The sequence below is a fragment of the Electrophorus electricus genome, chromosome 21 (assembly GCF_013358815.1).
Source record: "Electrophorus electricus isolate fEleEle1 chromosome 21, fEleEle1.pri, whole genome shotgun sequence".
Lineage (NCBI taxonomy): Eukaryota > Metazoa > Chordata > Actinopteri > Gymnotiformes > Gymnotidae > Electrophorus > Electrophorus electricus.
In genome coordinates this window covers 3243711-3257353 of record NC_049555.1, presented here as the reverse complement: position 1 = coordinate 3257353, position 13643 = coordinate 3243711, and the positions used below count along the sequence as shown (strand labels likewise).

The following is a 13643-nucleotide window of genomic DNA, read 5'->3' as shown; positions in this document are numbered from 1 at the left end:
GAGCTCTCGTGCGGGTTCAGGTTGGTGCAATTTTGGGCAGTTTTCATGAACTTCAATTTCAGTCCACCAGGAGGAAATGCTAATTTGGACCCTGTGCTTGAAACAGGGTCCCCTAGCCTCACCTACCAGGACCACGTGAACCTTGACCTCATCAAGTTCAGCAGCGTGGGCCAGAAGTGATGTGGTCAGGAGACATTCATCATCCTTCCACCTCCTTAGGCACTGCTTTGGACTGCGTGTGTGTGTTCGTGTTGCGTGTGTGTGACTGAACGGCTATCAAACGCATTCGGCAATCTATAGAACTGGTTTGGGAGCGGTTCACCCTTCAGCAGGCTGCGCGCATTGTTAAAGATCATTAGAAGTGTCAGAAAAAAGCGTGCGTTTTTCCGGAGGTCACCTGCTCTTTTGTTTGTCATTTCAGCACCACACTTCACAATGATTACCTGAATATATTATAGCTCACTGTTTTTTCATTATGGCCTGTGGGAACAACTTGTCTCGTATGACCAATAACCTGCTCACTCTTTGCTAAATAATTGCCAGGCACCAGGCCGTGAGTTCAGAGGGTCTTGCCCATACATTAGGATTTATGACAGATCTGCTCTTTGTTGCAGAAAAGATCCAGTACTTCTGCATTTTAAAACAGATGTATCACGTATCAGATAAAAAGTTCCCAGTTCAATAACTGTTGGCCAGAAAACCTGTTACTGTTACAGAAAACCAGCCTGTTACTCAGTGTGCTGTGAGGGCTGTGTGTTCGGTTACCTGTTCCTGAATGTGTTGCGAGATCCAGCAGAAGGGCTACTCTGTTCCACTTCACCTCAGTCTCTGGAAACTCTGCCCCCTGCACTCTGGCCTGGTGTCATGTCCATCTGCCCTTCTGGTGATGTTGCACTAGAGCTTTCTCACTATTGCTGTGCAAACCAAAGACGCACATGCTGCTACCGAGGAAAAAATCTTCAGAACAGCAGGCGATTTCATTAACGGCCCAGTAGCTGCTATTTGCTGAATTACGAAGCAGCGGCACAAAGAAAGTGTTACAGTTACTCTGGCTGACAGGGACGCTGCACTGTTCTGTACTGTATTTGTGTTATTGGCCCCAGCGGTTGTCAAGTCTGACTATATAAAACAGAACAGCAGGCGTCCTAAGGATTATTACGTGTCGTTCACCGGATCTGATAGTCGCGTCTTTCTAACCAACCTTTCAGTAGAATGACTGTTCAGATGCACCTGGAGCCAGTAACCCTGCAAATCCAAACTAACGGAATTTATATGAATGTGGATGGGGAAAAAAAACAACCCCTGATTGACTTAATTGGGTTTAGAGCCCAGATTATGTAAACTAGGGCAATTAGAGGGAGTCAGTGGATGAGTTTTTCCACGGCTGACACTGAGAGCGTTGGTGAGGTGCGAAAAAAACTACCGCCAACAAACAAAACCCCTGTCAAGGGTCTCGATGGAGTTTGCCTCTGCTGCCCTGACCCAGGTTGACCTCTGTCGGGGATGGTCAATATGGAGGGGGCGCCTCTCGTTCAGTTGCATTTGTATTAACGGGGATTATATTTACCGGGGTTATATTTGCGCCAGTATAGCAGAGCAATACTCGGGCCCCACGGAGACCACGGAGGGCGAAGCGAGGGTTACGGGCTTATGCACAGCAGCTAGAACACACAGCAAAGTCCTGGAATGATGAGCGAATGACGGGGAAGAATCTGTGTGTGTGTGTGTGTGTCGGTGTGCAGCGGAGGATGTTCTTTTAATCTATTTTAATTAATTATACAGGGTATCTCAGCTGTGACTGAAGTCCAATTCCTAGTGGAGGCCTATTAACGTTACATTATGTGAAACACAAAACATACATGGTAGTGTCGAGGAACACACACAGGGTCCAAATCATGACGATTCCCATGTGAAACACCTTGAACTAATACTGTAATTTAGCAGATTTCTTAATCTGCGTTGCTTTCAAGTACAGTGTCATCTTTTAAAATTAAGTAGCACAAATAAACATTTAAGTATGATAGTCAATAAAGTTCAGAACTTTGAACACATCACTGTCTTCCCAGGACTGAACCTTCCTTAGTTAGATAATAAAGAGCGGTCCGAGAAGATGTCCGTGGTTCCGGCTCCATGGTGGTGTGCGTGGTCCCAATCTGCCTACTGCCCCGTTAACATATTTGTCCAGGAATGCTATAACAGAGAAACCATTACTGTTAAACTAAACTGTCCATAGGTCTCTTGGGCAATATATTTGCTTTACAGGATCCCAGTGTCTTTTAAACTACTACCTGTTGTTAACACGTTTATGTGTTTGTGTGTGTGTGTGTGTGTGTGTGTGTGTGTGTGTGTGTGTGTGCGCGCGTGTGTGTGTGTGCGTGTGTGTGTGTCAGTGTACACATATGCTGACTCCCTTTAAGCATGAAGGTCAGTGTGTCAGGCCATTACTGTGCATTACATCACATCAAACACTGCCACGGTAAGATATGGTAAGATAAGGTTTATCGGGATAAACATGGTGGTTCTGATGTTACTTCCTACAGTTAGTTGTGCCTGAACCTTGATCTCTCGTGCTGAACGGAAGGTGTCCTTCTGTCTTCATTAAGGCTGCATAAACTGCAGCTCTTGCACTGATCCTGAGGAGACATTTGGAAAGGTTGCTGACTGGATACTTCAGCATCCCACACTAACTCCAAGCTCCTACACTGTGTGTGTGTGTGTGTGTGTGTGTGTGTGTGTGTGTGTGTGTGTGTGTCTGTGTGTGTAAGAGAGAGTTGGAGAAGGGCCAAAGAGATAAACCAAAGACTATGAGGTTTGTACTGAACACAAGTACTCACACACGCACATACATACACTCGCGCATACACAATTTTAAAACACGAGGAAGAAAGCTCTCCGGCTACTACTCAGCAGATGTGACTAGTGTAGAGTATTTATGGTGTGTGATCAACGGGGGAGATTTAGCGTAGGGGTTTAAAAGCTGCCTTCTGCTGAGGAATGGACACACGGCACTGCACTGATGTAGGACCCAGGGTCGCGCTTCTGCACGCGACGCCGGAGTTACGCCCTCCCCTGATTCATGTTCCGTGAGCGGCAGACCATTTCTGCAATTTGGCTCTGAGATCCGAGCGTTCTCGCAGGGTCCGGTTCGAAATGGTTGTTAAAGCGGTGGTAAGAGATACACCAGAAGCTGCTCTGCGTACCGGTGCCGCTGTGCCAAACGTGACGTAAAGAGCTTCAGCGGGGCCGCCTGCCAGCGTGTGCGCACGAGGAGAGGCTGCTACGTGCCCGGAGTTGGAAGCAGATGTGCACGAGGCTCTAGATGTGAAAACGCGTCGACTTCCGAGGGGGGAGTGACGCGCGTCCAAAGGTTGGACGTTAATTGCCGTTATTACAAAAACCTGTCGGTGTCTTGGGGTGAAGCTTCGACGTTGTTCTGCCATAGCAAAGGTAAATATAACCTAAAGTTTAGAAGCAGTTTACTGCTTTGCGTGTAGAACATAGGCGTGCTGGGATCCCGTGACTCCGACACGGCTGCAATAGAATGAAATCGCGATTCGGGAGGGGCAATTTTTGCTTAAGCAGTAGAGCCTCTCGACCCCCCCCCCCAACCCCCCACCCCTCCAACCCCAGTTCTCTCTCTCTCTCTCTCTCTCTCTCTCTCTCTCTCTCTCTCACACACACACACACACACCCTCCTTTCTCATTTCCTCTCCATCGCCTGCTCTCTCGCGTCCCGTCTCCTCTTCGCTCTGCGTCCTTAGCACTGGTGCCACGGGATAGTAACCGGACCCTCGCGACGCGACAGACCGTGCGTGGCCCGCCGGCGTGAGAGGTAACGCTGCATTCTGCTCCTAAACGGCTTCTGTCGGGCAGACAATCCAGGTGTGAGGGCGTGGAAATGTCTTACCGACCCAAACTGGCGACCAGACGCGATTCACGGTTTCCGAGTGGACAATGATCTGCGCGCTGATACGGAGGCGCAGTTCGCCTTCCCTGCGCCAAGCGGGTTTGTGCGTTTGCATTTTTTGCGCGTTCCTTTGCTCGGGTGGAAAGATGGTTGGAACTCCAGCACGAGGTTCAATATATTTATGTGTGTTGCAAAATCTGATTTTAAAAGAGGGTTTCTTCACTGCTTGTTGTGAATATAAGGTCGGGAGCGCTACTTGGTAAAGTTGTCGACATTCATGTAATGCACACGGTTGGCGCTAGCTTGTTGTCAAATCTGCGCGAGCGCTCACCGGGCGATTAGAAGGGACTTGGACAAGTACCCCCGCGTGGGATGAGAAGCTCGAGGCGCCGCGCGTTCGGATGCTGTTGCCAGTTTCTCTGAGAAGCATAGGGAGACGTTCAGCTGTATCTCGAGCTGAACGGAGTCACTCTTTCGGTTGATCACCGGGATCAACACGAGCCGGCAGCACACAGAAGGAACGGAGAGACAGGGCGGAGCGCGCCATTGCTTGATTTATAACCTGACAAATACGTTAAAATCTCATTTTAACGAGGGACACCGACTCTGCCGGAATTCTGCTCGGGGCCAAACCGGTTACCGCGCCCGGGCTGAGATCAGCTCAGCTGTGCTGCGGAATCCCACCGCGATATGAACGCGCATCTGTTGCCACGCGTGTCACACAGAGAAGGTGTGGGCTACACCAGGGCAGCCGATCGAGACGATCGCGTGAACAGATCTCAGGCGTAACAGGTCGCGACCACAGCTGCCACGCAATTCCGGTCTAAAAACCGTGTTGAAGTGCGCCCGAGGCGCCATCCGGTCGCTCCGCATTATCCCCGAGCGGGCTGGAACGCTTTGATTAACCGGAGGCCTTTTTGGACCACAGGTGCCAGCTATGACTCATACGCCCGCGTGGTTAAAGGTGCACCTTGAAAGGACGGGAAAGGGCCCGCATGCTCGAATTAGATCTGAGGGCCAACCCCACGAGCCGGCCGACTGGAGCGCATCGAGCCCGCGGGGCTCATGCTTTATTCTCTAATTCTATAACACGCGGCGCGCGCGACCCAGTAATGCTCGCGTGGCCATAATGACGTCCTTCTTAGAACTACAACTCGCGCGGTCAGTGAGCCCTCCAGCTCACGGGCTTATCAAATCAGACAGGAAGGCGCGCGCAATCACTGGGAATCACTTGACCAGTGACGGACCTCAGTGATGAATGAAATTATTATTATTATTTTTTTTTTTTTTTTTGCAAGTGGCTCATGTTTAAAACGATTCTGTCTCATTCGAGACGCTGTGATTTGTTTGTTTTTGGCTTTTTAAAACTAAGATTGATTTATTTTTGTACAGCAGGCATTATAGCCAAGTGAATATGTGTGACGTAGTTCTCCCAGTGCCGGTATGAAATACTGATTCACATCCAATACATTCTGAGGGCAGAAAAACAAGCTAAAAGCAGCAAATTAATTGATTAATTCATAATTTAATTGTTCAGGGTCTCAGGGTCCAGTGACCCTTGCAGGCTAAATGGTGCTGGGCAGAGGACCCGGAACACTTTGTGTGTGTGTGTGTGTGTGTGTCTGTGTGCGCGCATGTTTGTGAGAATTTGTGCATGGCCTGCTGCACTCTGTGTTACAAAAGGTAGTCAAGCAGGCAAGAGAGCATTGAGCCAAATGCATTCCACGCACACACACACTCACACACACTCACACACACACACACACACACACACACACACGCACGCACACACGCACGCACACACACACACACAGCCTTTCTCTCTGCAGCTGCAGCTGTTCTGAGTCTCTGGCTCTGATTGGTGCTTGAGGCTGCGTACCACAACCGAGCATCTCAGCAGAAGATAACAAATAACACCATTCCTCTGTGTATGTTAGTGCCTCACACCTGCATGGCCTCCCTCCTGCAAAAACACACATTTTAAATGTGTTCTTCAGTCATTTTCGCAGCTTTTTTTTCTGTGATTTTATTTCTTTGGACGCTCTGTTTTGCAGGTGGTGGTTGATTCATGACTGCCACTCTACTGCCAGTCAGGCTGTGTTTGGCAACACCGCCACTGAAATGCTTTCACCAGGTTCACAGCATCGTTCCTGTAGCGTAGGGTCCCCGGCACCAGCTCAGCGGTCTATCCATCCCTTTCCTTCCTTTACAAATCTGTCTGTCTTTCATTTTTTTACCTCACCTTTTCCTCGCTGCACATGCTCTCCTGTGCGCACGTGTTTTGACATCCTCTTGCGTTTCTGATTTAAAAGGAAGCAAGGTGCAAAAGCGTCTGGACAGGGGGATGGAGCGGGCAGCGGGCTTTCCTCCGACCGCTCAGGAACAGGTGATGTGAGGGTAAGGTCACCGCGGCGGGGCCGAGGGCTTAGTCTCCGTCTGTCTGGACCTCTCCACAGCTGGGGACTCTAGCTCCTCCGCCTGCGCGTGCGACAGCGAGCCGGCGTTGTCTGCAGGGCAACGATTTCCTAGGACGTTTTCTGCCACGGAAATCGGAGTTCGGGTTTCACAGAGCGGATTTAATCCAAAACACCCCGTGGTGACAAGTTCTCTGTAAGGAAAGAGCGGCAGATTTTGAGTTGAAGGAGCCCGTTATAGTCAAGCGCTGTCACACACGTAATGGCGTTATACACGTGTCCGCGCTCGGTAGTCAGACACGTCTGGCGGGGTGTCACAGCTTTACGCTGTAAACATGTACATTTAATGGATGGCATTCATCTTTGGCATATGAGCAATATCATAATCGATTCTGGACCATTGGGGTTTGGTGTCTATGTGGTTTACGCGGTTTCAGGTGTTTGCTCAGGACCATTTTTCTTCACCGCTGAGCGCCTGTGGTTCTCTTTCAGTGTTCACATATTCCTGTCCTTGTGATGCAAAGAATTTTGATTTTAAATATCGCAATCTTTAATATTCACTAGGCCAGGGACACCCTGACCTGACCACCGGCCATCGGATGGCGTCATGCTATTGGAAGCTGTCAGTGACCGACACAGTGCGGTGTGTTCTGCACTGTTGGCTCTAGTTGGTCACTGTCAACGGTCGGTCGTGAGGGAGTTTTCTGATTGGCTGTTTAAATTGAAGTCAGTCTAAATTTGAGTCGAAATAACAAAATACAGACATAAACTGCATAAAGGTTTTTTTTTTGTTGCATTGTAGCTTGGTCTACAGGCAGGTTGCTAGGATAGCATTATATTTCCCTACACAGAAAATAGTTTTGTTGTCCTAACCATCCAGAGAACAGGTGGAACCATTTGTCATCTCCTTGTTGCCTCTGTATGCAATTTCACGGAAGAACGGAGCTGAAGAAGAACTGGGAGTCCCTCAGAACCCGGTACACTCGTTATAATATGCGCACCTTCAGGACGCGGCGGCTTTTCTTTTGAGTCTGTCAAATTTGTGTCGCCGCAGAGTGGCGTGTGCGTGTGGTGTGTGTGTGTACTCACTGATAACCACCTCTGCACTATTTCTGTATATGTGTATAAGTGTGCATGTGTGTGTGTGTGTGTGTGTGTGTGTGTGCTTGTGTGTGTGGTTCGTGGGCTGGAGGCTGATTGATGTGTCTGTAAATGCACGCAGACGATGCAGGATGGCGGTCGCTCGCAGTTGCCGTTAGATCTTTGGCGTCGGTTTGGTGTGCTGAGACCTCGATATCCACGCTGCCCTTGGAAGCTCGTGATTGGGTAGCATAAGCTTGTATGTCACTGTTGAGCAACATCGCATCTCTCTGTAGTAGAAGTCATTGTACGTCCTCGTGGCCACTTTGACTCTGAATATATAGATTAAGATGTTTTCTTGTTGCTAGATTCCAGATCAACAAACACAGTCCACAGTAGCCTTTAGTGAAGTTGTTAGGTGCTGTAATTCTAGAGATCACATAATGATGTGGAACCCCTGTCTGAGTAGGTAAACAACTTAAAGCTGCTGTCCGTGTTGTTGTAGTCGTTGCTAAAGTGTGCTAGATGTAGCCAACAAGGCTCCTCCCCTCTTCCAATCCACACCCTCCTTCTCCAAAGCCCCTCCCTAAAGCCACATGCATGCCTAGCTCTTAGTCTACATACATAACTTGATTGACAGGAGGACAGGACCGCCTTCATGTAAAGGTTCCTCGCTGGCTTTTAGTTGTGGATTACAGCTCATGATAGCCTTTTTGTCTCAGAACAACTCTTGTAGCAAAAGGATGTTTAACCAGTGTTCTTAAAAAATGGCTTACAGCAGCTTTAAAACCTTAAAATCTCAAACAGGAATTATTTATTACAAACAAATCAATCATTTATGTTCATGCACAACAGAAACTTGACATTGCCTCCAAAAGATTGGCCAAAGATTTTACATCCAATGACTTTTTTTAATATTTGGCGAAATTCCTCTCACATTCTAGCACATATATACACAGTCGGAAAACAATTCAGTCTCTGTGGTTGCCTGAAGCTATTTTAACGGGGGGCGGGGGAGAGGCGTCTCTGTTGTCCTGTCAGTCATGTTGTGAGGGGCAGGGGCTGTATTTGATTGGCTGCTGTGCTTCAGAACAGCTGAGTTCTCCCAAAGTCACTGACTGTAAGTTTAATATGTCTCAGTAGTCTAATACAAGGATCAGTTTAGCGACTGTTTACGCCTTCAGCAAACTGGTTGTCCTGTTAGGGAACAGGAAACTAGCATGAAAGTCTTATAGGTTTTGAATAACAAGCAAGACTCATTTGCCCAGTATGTCTTTCCGACATGAATGTGGAGAGAATGGATAAGCACACATGCCAGAGAAAGTCAATAAAAACTTATAGGTTATATGCATTTACAGAGGCAGAACATGTAAAGATACTAGTCACTCTCCAGTGAGTTTCCCATTTACAAAACTTTTCGGTTTTTGAGATTTATCAGGGTTTGTGAAAGCTTAAACCACTCAGCGAGAAGCTACAGAGGAGCAGCACATGTCTCTGTACTAGAAACGCTGGCAAGGTTACGTTGTGCACAGCTACAAATGGGAAATGACAGTTTTAATAAGGCCTGAGTTGAAAACAGTAACCCTACTCTTAAAACACCAGAACCGAAAGAGATTCTGTATAACTGTACACTACAGAAGTGTTTCCAGCAACTTCCTTATGGGCAGCATAAACAAAAGGTTTCCTAAACACACACACACAAAAACCAAAACAAACACTTGCACAATATGCATTTCTCTGAAGGTGAATGAACATTTGATCTTTACCCAGCAGACCTGGCGCATTTTTCCCGGCGTGCCTTCAATCGGCAGGGAAACCACCCGGCTGCCTGTCTCTCCTCTGCCTCACCCCAATCCTGTGTGTTTTCATCCTCCCAGAAACTAAAACAGAGGCCCGATCTTGTCACTACCGTAAAGACACGCGGAAAGAAGCCTCAGAAGTAGCGAACACACGCCTTCACACTGGCGAGAGGCCAAGTTGTTCTCTCCCCTGACACTTGCACTTTAGGGAGGCTCTGTATAACTCCCTAAAGCATGGCAAGTTTAGTTGTACAGCACATTTCATGCAAAGTGCTTTATATAAACAAGAATAATACCTTACAAAGCTTAAAAGTGATACGCACACACACACACAAACACATGCACACGCACACCAGCAGGGCCCTATGTTCTAAGTTCTAATGGATTGGCATAGGATATTTTTACATAATTCACAATTAATTAATTTTTCCTCCTTAGTGTAGCTCCTTCCTAAGTGCGGATGTTTGTTAGAGCTCAGAATGTAAGCATCCACCCATCATCGACCAGTCGCTGACCTCTGGGGTTGGTGCATGTGGTAAGAGGAGCCACCGACCTGCCAGACTTGGTCTCCTGGACATTCCTTCCTGTTTCACCTTGGGAAGGGAAGGCTTGAGCCATTATCTGAGGTGCGTAGTTCTGGGCACTGTAACTCTATAATGGACATGTTTCTGTTACTCTGGGTGAGTAATGCTCTATAATGGACATGTCTCTGTTACTATGGGTTAGTAATGCTCTATAACGGGCATGTCTCTGTTACTCTGGGTGAGTAATGCTCTATAACGGGCATGTCTCTGTTACTCTGGGTGAGTAATGCTCTATAATGGACATGTCTCTGTTACTATGGGTTAGTAATGCTCTATAATGGACATGTCTCTGTTACTCTGGGTTAGTAATGCTCTATAATGGACATGTCTCTGTTACTCTGGGTGAGTAATGCTCTATAATGGACATGTCTCTGTTACTCTGGGTTAGTAATGCTCTATAATGGACATGTCTCTGTTACTATGGGTTAGTAATGCTCTATAATGGACATGTCTCTGTTACTATGGGTTAGTAATGCTCTATAATGGACATGTCTCTGTTACTCTGGGTTAGTAATGCTCTATAATGGGCATGTCTCTGTTACTCTGGGTTAGTAATGCTCTATAATGGACATGTCTCTGTTACTCTGGGTGAGTAATTCTCTATAACGGGCATGTCTCTGTTACTCTGGGTTAGTAATGCTCTATAAGGGACATGTCTCTGTTACTCTGGGTGAGTAATGCTCTATAACGGGCATGTCTCTGTTACTCTGGGTTAGTAATGCTCTATAATGGGCATGTCTCTGTTACTCTGGGTTAGTAATGCTCTATAATGGACATGTCTCTGTTACTCTGGGTGAGTAATGCTCTATAACGGGCATGTCTCTGTTACTCTGGGTTAGTAATGCTCTATAACGGACATGTCTCTTACTCTGGGTGAGTAATGCTCTATAACGGACATGTCTCTGTTACTCTGGGTTAGTAATGCTCTATAATGGACATGTCTCTGTTACTCTGGGTTAGTAATGCTCTATAATGGACATGTCTCTGTTACTCTGGGTTAGTAATGCTCTATAATGGACATGTCTCTGTTACTCTGGGTGAGTAATGCTCTATAATGGACATGTCTCTGTTACTCTGGGTGAGTAATGCTCTATAACGGACATGTCTCTGTTACTCTGGGTTAGTAATGCTCTATAATGGACATGTCTCTGTTACTCTGGGTGAGTAATGCTCTATAACGGGCATGTCTCTGTTACTCTGGGTGAGTAATGCTCTATAACGGACATGTCTCTGTTACTCTGGGTGAGTAATGCTCTATAACGGGCATGTCTCTGTTACTGTGGGTTAGTAATGCTCTATAATGGACATGTCTCTGTTACTCTGGGTTAGTAATGGTCTATAATGGACACATTCTGATGACAGAACATATCCACTGCTGAAAGTTTGCTTACATGTGAGCTTGTCAGAGAATGTGTGGCTCCATGTAATATTCTTCAGAGAGCTGTTCAAGCCGCGTTTGTGTAGGTACAAGTTAATACCTACTATGTGTGAATGTTATCACTCTGTCTCTCTCTCCCTCTCTCTCCATCTCCCTCTGTCTCTCTCTCTCTTTCTCTCTCTCTCTTCTATCACTACATGCATTAACACCCTATCCTGCCCGTCTCTATGGCTTGATTACCCTTGTGGTGGGAGGAGGTGTTGCTAATTATCCTCGACACACTAATTAACCAACGGGGGGCTGATGACACTCCCCTCGTCTCGTTAAACCCAGCCCACCTTCATCAAATCTGGACTCAACGAGCCAGGATGTGACCCATGCATGATTAATCTATATGTTTATCCGATTGGGATCGCGGGCCTATCACGCGTCTGTCTGCTGATGACGACGCAGAGATAAGGGACAGTTATTAATTAGCTCTCCAGGTCAATGACGCTCTCTCTTAATGAATTGACTCCGAGCAAAGTGATTAGCATAAATCAACACTGGAATGTGGGTCTGCGGGTGGTTGCTGATTCCCGAGTGTTTGCCGTCAACCATATTTGAAGATGAGTTTCATTTTAGATTACGTTCACTTGTCCACTTACTTATGGTCCTCTAAAATAGAGAAACTCTCTCTCTCTATATATATATAAAAGGCATCTATTCATGTGTGCCCCAATAGTTTTTCCCCTCACTCATCTGTGCGTAAGCACCACGAGCAGTGTGAGGATGACCCCTGTGTTTAGGGGGGGAGGGTGCGGCTCACGGGGTCGAGGCAGGGTCGAGCCCTCCGCGTGTCTTTAGGCGCTAATGAGGGCCACGGAGGATCCACGGAGGATCCTCCCTCTCTCCTCTCTGCCTCGACTTTTTCTAGCCTGCTGGCTTCTCTCGCTAAAGCTGTCAGGATTGGTCATTTAATCCCTGTAACAACAGACTCCCCTGCCCCATGCCCTCGTCCCTGTCACTCAAACTCTGTCTGTCGGGCCGCTGACACCAACGGAGGCTCAGCTACTCTATTAGCACGTCTCCATGGAGTTGCTTAAAGTAAAGGCTGTTATTATGGGATGTTTGGTGCAGAAAGGTTGAGCGCGCCATCTGAATGGGGGCTGGTTCTTCTGGTTCGATTGTGTGTCAGAAAAGCGTTCGACGTGTTTGGATCGGCTCGCCAGGTGCAAGCTTAACCCAGGAGTTGCAGCAGCGCACCGATGCAATGGAACGACGATTTAAATCTTATCTTGGGTATCGTGTCTCCACATGCACTGCTGACTTTGGGGTGAGTTTGGAATGAATTTGAAGTGAACTTGGAGTGTTGTGAGGATTAGGGAAGACCTCATCTAAAGTTAAGGCCTAGCATACTCCAATAAAAAAAGAAATGTGTGTGTGTGTGTGTGTGTGTGTGTGTGTGTGTGTGTGTGGTGTAATGACACAGATTCTATCTGGGATGAGATGTGCGTGTGCTCACGTGTATGTTTATCTGCTGTTTGTGTTCAGTTAAGAGCTACTTTGATAGTACTGTACAGCTCTCTCTCTCTCTCTCACACACTCTCTATGCACACACATCTCTCTCTCTCCCCCTCTCTCTCCCTCTCTCTCTCTCTTTCTCTCTTTCTCTCTCTTTCTCTCTCTCACTCTCTATACACACATCTCTCTCTCTCTCCCCCCCCCACTCTCTATACACATCTCTCTCTCTCTCTCTCTCTCTCTCTCTCTCTCTCTCTCTCTCTCTCTCTCTCTCTCTCTCTCTCTCTCTCTCCTGTTCTGGAGGTCGGAGATGCAGAGAGTGGGCTGTGTGGCAGATGGTCCCCTGGAGCAGGGAAGTATGAGTGGGTGGTGTGCGTGGAAGGAAGACGTATGGATTATCTCAGAGAGAGACAGAGCAACAAAGGAGAGAGAGATGGAGTGAGAGGAGAAAGAGAGAGAGAGAGACAGAGGTGTGATCAGACGCAAGTTGTTATCAAGGGAAGTTCATCGTCCATTCATTCCTTCTCTCGCCTCCCTCTCTCCTGCTCTCCCTCTCTCCTGCTCTCCCTCTCTTCTGCTCTCCCTCTCTCCTGCTCTCCCTCTCTTCTGCTCTCTCTCTCTTCTGCTCTCCCTCTCTCCTGCTCTCCCTCTCTTCTGCTCTCCCTCTCTCCTGCTCTCCCTCTCTTCTGCTCTCTTCTGCTCTCCCTCTCTTCTGCTCTCCCTCTCTCCTGCTCTCCCTCTCTCCTGCTCTCCCTCTCTTCTGCTCTCCCTCTCTCCTGCTCTCCCTCTCTCCTGCTCTCCCTCTCTCCTGCGACTGGGCGTACTAGCACCTCTTCACGAGCAGACCGGAGAAACCTAAAAAGAGCAGACTGAACACGACCAAGCAGGCAGTGTGTTGTTTTTAATTTGGGGTAAAATAAAAGCAAATTAAAGGCTCATATCAGTGTATCATACTACGCTTGGAGGAAATATAGCGTT

The 13643-nt window shown here is 47.5% G+C and overlaps 1 protein-coding gene across 1 annotated transcript in view; it reads left to right on the top strand.

Moving 5' to 3' along the window:
• Positions 1 to 3747: 3747 nt before the first annotated feature.
• elfn2a (extracellular leucine-rich repeat and fibronectin type III domain containing 2a) overlaps positions 3748 to 13643 on the top strand; it is a 104259-nt gene continuing 94363 nt past the window's right edge. The window contains exon 1 of the mRNA XM_027029427.2: positions 3748 to 3832. The gene's annotated coding sequence lies outside the window, so the exon portion shown is untranslated. The remainder of the gene's footprint in view (positions 3833 to 13643) is intronic.